This window comes from Hyaena hyaena, unplaced genomic scaffold, assembly GCF_003009895.1.
Source record: "Hyaena hyaena isolate Hyena2069 unplaced genomic scaffold, ASM300989v1 scaffold_114, whole genome shotgun sequence".
In the NCBI taxonomy this organism is placed as follows: Eukaryota; Metazoa; Chordata; class Mammalia; order Carnivora; family Hyaenidae; genus Hyaena; species Hyaena hyaena.
In genome coordinates this window covers 1,530,597-1,539,732 of record NW_024080746.1, presented here as the reverse complement: position 1 = coordinate 1,539,732, position 9,136 = coordinate 1,530,597, and positions in this window count along the sequence as shown.

Genomic DNA, 9,136 nt, shown 5'->3' with positions numbered 1-9,136 from the left:
TTAGGAAGTGAGGGATAGTCAAAGAGGCGGGGGATGAGTCCTGCCCGCTGGGCAGGATTTGGGCCAGGCAGATCAGAGAGGCATGTCTGATGAGCAGAACTCCCTGAACAAGGGTCTAGAGGAGGGAACATGCACAGTGGGGGAGAGAGTGGAGCAGAGAGCTCCCATTGATGGGAGGGCCTCTGATGCCCCACTTGGTTAGCACAACCAAGGAACTCAGCAGTGAGTAAGCTCGGAAGATGCCAGCTTTGAACAGACATGGGCTTGTCTTCTGGAAACTTTGCAAAGAGAAAGCCAGAGGAATGTGGCCACCCAAATGACATTTGGTCTCTCAATAAGTCAAGAACCTGAACGTGGCCATCCAATGGCTCCTGGTGCTTAAAGTAGCAAACAGCTGCAACATGTCACTTAGAGAGACTGAGGTGATTCTTTTCTTTCATAATTTTTTTAACGTTTATTCATTTTTGAGAGAAAGAGAGACAGAGCATGAGCAGCGGAGGGGCAGAGAGAGAGAGAGAGAGAAACAGAATCCAAAGCAGGGTCCAGGCTCTGAGCTGTCAGCACAGAGCCCAACGCGGGGGTTGAACTCACGAACCACGAGATCATGACCTGAGCTGAAGTTGGACACTTAACAGACTCAGCCACCCAGGCGTCCCAGAGACTGAGGTGATTCCTTTCAGGGCAAGTCTAAAGTACTAGAAACACCATGGGTCATTCTCCTAGTAAGTCGACCTACGGAAACCAGGGAGTCAGGATGAAAGCTGGCTGATACCCAGTAAGAAGAGCTCTTATTTTCTAGTTTCTATTCAGTCCATGAAGAATATGTACTGGATGGAACACTGAGAACTGGCCTGGTTCATATTTCATGTCACTTCCTGTGGCCAGGCTCCTGGGCCGGGCAGAACTCCTTGCTGAGAGGTCATGGAATAGAAGGGTGTTATTCCATGCAGCTCTGATGCTTGGACACAGCCTACCCACACTCATGCCTCCAACTCCCTGCCTAATGTGTTTTTAATTGATTGTCCCTGTCAAGCACCTTGTCCCTTTCCCTCTGACCTTGGCCTCCTGCTGCAGGACACGTTATTGTGGGACACACATCAGGCCTCCTGTTTGCACCTGGGGTGCCCGCATATCTCAGGTGAGTGCTGGTTTGAGAAGACCACCTACTGCTTCCCTCCATGTGGCATGAAAAGAGATTGTATCTGGAATGGCTCACAGCTCTGAAGAGGAAGAACAGAGCTGTTTGGGCAGGACCACAGGCCAGGTTGGTTGGGGCAAACCCAGGGAACTCTCAAGTGGTTCCCAAACTGATTATATATAAGGGTTCCACACTGACTCCAAAATAAAATAAAACAATAAAAATCTTATACCTATTAGACGGGCCCAAATCTGAAGCACTGACAACATTAAACACCAGCAAAGATGTGAAGCAACAGGAACTCTCATTCACTGCTGATGGGAATGCAAAATGGGACAGCCATGTGATGGAAGACGTTTGGGTGGTTTCTCACAAAACTGAACGTACTCTTCATATACAATCCAGCAATTGCACCCCTTGGTATTTACCGAATGAACTGAGAACTTCTGTCCACACAAAAACCTACCCATGGATATTTACAGCAGCTTTCTTAGTAATCACCAAAAACACGGAAACAAGATGCCCTTCAGGAAAATAATATATTGTAGTACTTCCAGACAGTGGAATATTATTCAGAGTGAAAAAGAAATGCACTGTCAAGCCATGAGAAAACATGGAAGAAAATTAAGTGCATACTACTCAGTGAAAGAAGCCAAGCTGAAAGCATCACATACTATATGATTCCAACTGTATGACATTCTAGAAAAGACAAAACTGTGGAGACCGTAAAAAGTTCAGTGGTTGCCAGAGCATGTAATGGAGAAGGGCACAGATGAGTAAGTGGAGATTTTTAGGGCAGTGAAAATATTCTGTATGATACCATAATGTGGATACATGTCATTGCACATTTGTCCAAATCCATAGACCATGAGGAAGCCATAATGTAAACTATGGTCTTAGAGTGATAATGACATGTCAATATAGGTTCTTCAAATGTAACAAATATAGCACTCTGTTGATGTTGATTATGGGAAAGACTACTCAGTGTGGGGGCAAGGGATATATGAGAAATCTCTGTATCTTTGCTTGAATTTGACTGTGAACCTAAAACTGCTCTAAAAAGAAAAATCTTAGTTAAAAAAATGTTTTAAATGAAGCTGATAGGGGATTAGTAACAATTTTAATAAATAATGATCACATTTCAAGAAGAATCACAAATGTAAGAAAAATCGTGCTCATTAGGACTTTAGGAAATATCTATAGGAATTCTGGGAGGCCTTATAATAATCTCATCACTGAGAGGGTGTCTGGAACCCACAGGTCTGCAATCACCCAGAGCAGGCACACCTGGCGTGTATTACTTGCTCTTAACCCTGAGCAATCAGCAGACCACGTGGGCTCAGTTCACTGGTCTCATTCTAGCATCTCGGAGCTGACTCCGAGGTCTGATATTTAAGGACGGGACTTTTTTACTCATACTGGGCACAGAGACTCAGGCCCTTTCCTTTTTTTTATTCCAAGTATTCCATAATCCACCTCACATTTCTTGCCTTCCAGGAAGTGGAAGAGAATCAATACTTCTTGACTACTTACCATTTACTTGGTCCTTTCTGTCCATTATTTCTGTAAGCAGGGATACTCACAGGACCCAATCTTTCCATTGAGAGTGGTCAAAGGATACCCCACCTCTCAGTTGCTTGCACACTTTGATTTGCATGGAGGCCAGATTGTCTTCCGGGAGTGTATCTTGATTGCTGCTCATGGTTGGGGTTCAGACAAGCCTGACAGACTTGAGGGCCATGAACTGGCAAGGTCTTACAGAGAGAGGGCAGGGAGGAAACTGGCCCTAAGGACTTAGACTCAGCCACAGCCCCCAATGTGGGAGAGCTGAACTGGGTTTACTGTGGCAGCTGTCAGAGGGTCTCTCCTTAACCCTGCCATTCTAGAAACATTGCACATTTGAAAGAGCTGTTTCACTAAATTCTGACTAAATTCTGGCCAGGCTGTGGAGTTCACCAACTGAGTATAAATGAGGGAGAGAGTATTTTCTATCCTCATTTCCCTCTTCAAAGCAATTATCCCAAGTCATGAATCATCTAGCTCAGTGTACCACTGACATAGATATTTGTTAAGCAAGGGAGTCAAGCTGTCCTGCATCATGAAGTTCAGGTCCTCTGCTCTTTGTAAGTGAATCTCTATGGCAGCCCCAACAAATGGCCAGCCTGCGCTGGTCAACAGATGGAGAACCGAAGCTTGGAGTGGTGCTCCCACAGAGTTATGGGGACCAGGGGCTGGCCGGGGGAGGGGCACACCCCAACACAGAGAAGCATCAGGACTATTTATAGCCTGTTTTCCAAGAGGGGAATTTCTTCATGAGCTACTGCAAATCAGGTATCAGTATTAATGTCACCTCAGTTGGATTCTCAGGGTGTTGAAATCTGAGACATTTGGTTTACAGGGCCCTTAATTCTCACAATATCACTGGAAGTAAGATACATATTTTCCCCACTTTACAGATGAATTAACTACTCTTGCAGCCATACTGAGTCACAAGCAGCTATAGAAGCTCAGTGGCACACAGCCAGAAGCATTTATTTCTCGCTCAGGCACCTGTAGGTTGGCTGTGGTTCAGCTGATCTAGGCTGGAGCGAGCTGGGCTTGTTTGTGTGCTCTGGGGTATGTCCAGGCATGCTCGGCATGTGGATCTCATGGCTCAAAAACCCAACTGTGCAAACATAGTTAAAGCTTTCGTTCACATCACTTCTCCTAACTTCCCATTGGTTAAAGCAAGTCACATGGGTAAGCCATGTGGGCAGAGGAGCCATGCTTCCTGTGGAGGAGGGAGGGGCATTGCTTTCAACTTCTACTAGTCTCCTGCCAAGGCTAAAGAAGCTTTCTTGCAGCCTTTGTTAACTGCTCCCTCCTCTGCATTCCTGGGTTTGTGGTCTTCACCACTCAACAATTCACTGCATACTTTTGTCCTATGTTCAGGTCTTTGTTCTTTAGCATTTGCTTTGTCTCCCCAGGGGGATGGTTGAGAGGACCCAGGGACGCTTCTGGGTCCCCCCAGCCCGGCACAATGCTAATATAGAAAGGGCCACAGTAAGTAATTACAGAAGGACCGGTCAGGTATATATCATCATACCAAGAAGCCTGCAGTGAGTACCGCTTTGAGAATTCTGGCAGGTTACATGGAAACAACCTCCAAAGAGCCCAGCGTGTAACTGCGGCCCCCAATGCTGGGAGAATTTGACAACTCTTTGTTATTTCCGAGGATCCGCCACCAGCAGGTACAGCTGGATTAATCATCACTGTATCCCCCTTGCAGACTTAATTAGCAGCTCTTGTCGAAACTCGGTTTCTTGTTAAAGCCAGACTTTTAAAAAGAAACTGTTCCAAGCTTCTATGCTTACTTTCAGTTACATGTCATCCAGATGTGAGACTAAAGTCTCACTTTTTAAAAATTGAGTTACAATTGACATGTAACATTGTGAAGTTTAAAGTATACAATGTGTTGATTTGATATACTTCTATATTGCTGTGTGGCAGCTACCACAGCGTTAGCTCACACTTCCATCACATCACATAATTATCATTTCTCTTTTGTGGTGAGAACATTTAAGATCTAGGCTCTTAGTCACTTGCAAGTATGTAATGCAGTATTACTAAAAGTTAACAATACAGTATAGTTAAAAACTAAAAATAGCACTACCGTATGATCCAGCAATCTCACTTCTGGGTATACATCCAAAGAAAGTGGAAATAGGATATAAAAAAGTTGTCTAAACTCCCATGTTTATTGCAGCATTATTCACAATAGTCAAGATATAGAAACAGTATAAGTGTCCATCAGTGGATAAATGGATGAAGAAGACATTGTGTGTGTGTGTGTGTGTGTGTGTACATGAATAATGGAACATTATTCATCCATGAGGAAGAAGGATATCCTGCCATTTGCATCAATATGGCTAGAACTTGAGGGCATTATGCTGAGTGAGATAAGTCAGACAGACAAATACTGTATAATATCACGTATATGTGGAATCTAAAAAGCCTGAACTCTGGGGCACCTAGGGGGCTCAGTCAGTTAAGCATCCAACTCTTGGTTTCAGCTCAGATCACTATCTCACTGTTCATGAGTTTGAGCCCCACATCGGGCTCTTCGCTGAGAGTGCAAAGCCTGCCTGGGATTCTCCCTCTGCCCCACCTTCCCCCCTCAAAATAAATAAATAAACTTAAAAAAAAAAAAAAAAAAGACTGAACTCCTAGAAATGAAGAGTAGAATAGTGATTATTAGGTGCTTGCAGGTGAAGGAATTTGAGATGTGGGTCAAAGGACACAAATTTGCAGTTAGAAAATGTATGTGTTCTGGGAATCTAATGCACAAAATCTCATTTTCTTTTTTTTAACATTTTTTTCTAAATTTTAGAAAGACAGCACAATTAGGGGAGGGGGCAGAGGGAGAGAGAGAATCTTAAGCAGGGTCCATGCTCAGCATGGATCCCGCAACTATGAGATCATGACCTGAGCTGAAACCAAGAATTGGACGTTCAACCAACTGAGCCACCCCAACACCCCTACAAAATTTCATTTTCAAAATAGAGTCAGTAATTCAAGAATACCCTTGCCTTAGTCAAATGGAGGTAGGTGGTGATAATGTAGATTAACACTTAACTAAGCAATTACTATGTACAAGGGTCATGTATTTACCACCTTGTTCAATCTTTATCTTACTTAATCTTACAGCTATTATTATCCCTTATAACTATTATAATTATAAAATTCTTATAATTATTCGCCATTTTGCAGCTGGGTGAAATGAGGTTTAAAGAGATAATGGGACTTGTCCAGGGTCCCAGTGCTTCCAAATAGTAGTGCTGGGAGATAAAACACTGACCCAAAAAATCTGTGTTCTTTCATACTCAACACTAAGCCCCTACTGCATTCTGTTTATTTTAACGAATTATTTTGAACATTATAAAAGTATAGGAAATGATATTCGTGTACCCACCAACCAGTTTTGTAAAATGTTACCTTTTTTTCTTTCAGTGATTGTTTTTTTTTTTTAAGTTTATTTATTTTGAAAGAGAGAGAGAGCAGGGTGCCTGGATGGCTCAGTCGGTTAAGCATCCAACTTTGGCTCAGGTCATGATCTCACAGTTAATAGGTTCGAGCCCCACGTTGGGCTTAGTGCTGACAGCTCAGAGCCTGGAGCTTGCTTCAAATTCTGGGTCTCCCTGTCTCTCTGCCCCTCACCTGCTTGTTCTCTGTGTCTCTCTCTCAAAAATAAATAAATGTTAAAAATTTTAAAAAAAATAAAAGGGAGAGAGAGAAAGAACGCATGAGTAGGGGATGGGTAGAGAGAAAGGGAGAGAGAGAGAATCCCAAGCAGGCTCTTCACTCTCAACACAGAGCCCAGTGTAGGGCTAGAACCCACGAACTGTGAGATCATGACCTGAGTCTAAATCAAGAGCCGGAATATGACCTACAAGCGTCCTTCCTCTATACTCAGGGGAAACCATTGCTTGAATTTAGTATTTTTCATACCAGTGTATTTTTTTAATGTTTACTATATATGTAAATAAACGCAAACATTATATAGAATTACTGTGAATGTTTTAAAATTTTATTTACATAATATCCTTCTAAAATTTGCTTTTCATCCCACTCGATGTGTTTGGGCTTTATCCATGTTGCTACATATATGAATATTGTAATATATTTTATTGTGTAATTGTACCATTAGTTATTCATTTTCCTGTTGGTTTTTGTTAGTACAAACAGTACATCAATGGATATTTTCTGTCCACATTTCTTCATGCATATTTGCCAGAACTTTTCTGTGAAAAGTACTAAAAAGTACAACTACTGTGTCGAAGGGTGTGTGTATTTTCTGTTTGATTCCTGTGTCCTTCTCCAGTGTGGTGCTACTCATTTACACTGCCAGCCACAGGATATGAGAGTTCCCCATACCTTCTATTCTCACCCACCCTTGGGATTGTTCATATTTTCTAATCTAATAGCATTAAAATGGCAGCTCATTTTAATTTATAGTTTTCTGATTGTTAGAAGTGACTTTTAATATTCAGCTGAGAACGAAATAAGTCAGGCAGAGAAGGACAGATACCATATGTTTGCACATATAGGTGGATTAGGAGGAACTTAACAGAGGACGATGCAGGAGAAGAAGGGGAAAAATAGGTGGGGAGAGGGAGGGAGGCAAACCATGAGAGACTCTTGAATGCTGAGAACAAACTGAGGGCTGATGGGGATAGAAGCAATAAACTATAAGAAAATATTCAGCTGAACAGGCATGTTTCTTCTTCTGTGGATGTTTTGGGCGTCTGACGTGTCCATTTTCATATTGGTTATTTGTCTTTTTCTTATGGACTTGAAACTCTGAATCCCAATCTTTGGGCAATTACATGTATTGAAAATATATTCATTCCTCCAGTATATGACTTATCTTTTCACCTTGTTAATGATGTCTTTAATTGTATAGAAATTTTAAATTTTGGAGTGCCTGGGAGACTCAGTCAGTTGAATGTCCAACTCTTGATTTCAGCTCAGGTCATAATCTCACAGTTCCTGAGACTGAGCCTTGTTTCAGGCCCCATGCTGACAGTGAGGAGCCTGCTTGGGATTCTCTCTCTCCTCCTCTCTCTGCCCTTTCCCTGCTCTTTCTCTCTCTTTCTTTCTCTCAAAATAAAAAAATCAACTTAAAAATATTTTTTGAATTTCAATGTAGTTAATTTGCTAAATTTTAAATATATTAATCTTTTTTAGAATAGTAATAATAATTAGTTCATTCTTTTCTTCAATTTTTCATTTAAATTCTAGTTAACAAATAAGTGTGGGGAGCCTGGATGGTTCAGTGGGTTGAGCATGCAACTTGTGTGTTTGAGCCCTTATTGGTTTCTGTGCTGATAGCTCAGAGCCTGGAACCTGGATTCTGTGTCTCCCTCTCTCTCTGCCCCTACTTTGCTCACACTCTGTCTCTCTTTCTCAAAAATAAATAAACATTAAAACATTTAAAAAAAACAAAAAGCATAGAAGTATAATAGTGATTTCAGGAGTAGAAGTTAGTGATCCATCACTTACATACAATACCCAGTGCTCATCCCAACAAATGCCTCCTCAATGCCCACCACCCATTTAGCCCACCACCCCCTCACACACACCTCTCTCCTTCAACCCTCAGTTTGTTCTCTATCATCAAGAGCCTCTTATGGTTTGCTTCCTCTCCTTTCCCCCCTTCCCATATGTTCATTTGTTTTGTTTCTCAAATTCCACATAAATATATTAATCTTTTACTTGAGAGACCATACATACACCTTAAAATTAAAGAAGCTCAAAGGGCCTATAGTGACTAGTCTCCTCTCGCTCTTTCTCAGTCACCTAGTTTCCCTTGGTATCCTTCCAAATTATTTATGCACATAAAAACAAACTACAAACATTTTCAGCTTTGAACATCAATGTTAACATACTGTATACAGTGTTGTGTGTGGTGTGTCTTAGGTTTTTTTCACCCTTTATCTATACCTTGAAGATTATTCTGTATCAGCACTAAAGAGTTTACATTTTACAGCTCCAGTATTCCATAGAATGAATGTATTATAATTAACATTAAACAGTTACTGATTAATATTTGGTAGTTTGCCAATTTTTGTGAATACAAACAATGTTGCACTGAATAACCTTGTTCTTTTATCATTATACACATGTATGTATATATGCCTAGGGAACAAATTCTTAGATATGGAAATACATGGTCAAAGGGTATATGCAACTGTACTTTTGATAGATATTGACAAATTCCTTCTTTTTTTTTTTTTACAAATAGTTTATTGTCAAATTAGTTTCCACATAACACTCAGTGCTCATCCCCACAAGTGTCCTCCTCCATGCCCATCCCCCCCTTCCCCCCCACATCCATCAGTCCTCAGTTTTTGTCAGCATTCAAGAGTCTCTCATGGTTTGCCTCGCTCCCTTTCCCCCACCATTTCCGCCCTTCTTCTCCCCCTTGTTCCTCCGTCAAGTTCCTCCTAATCCTCCTGT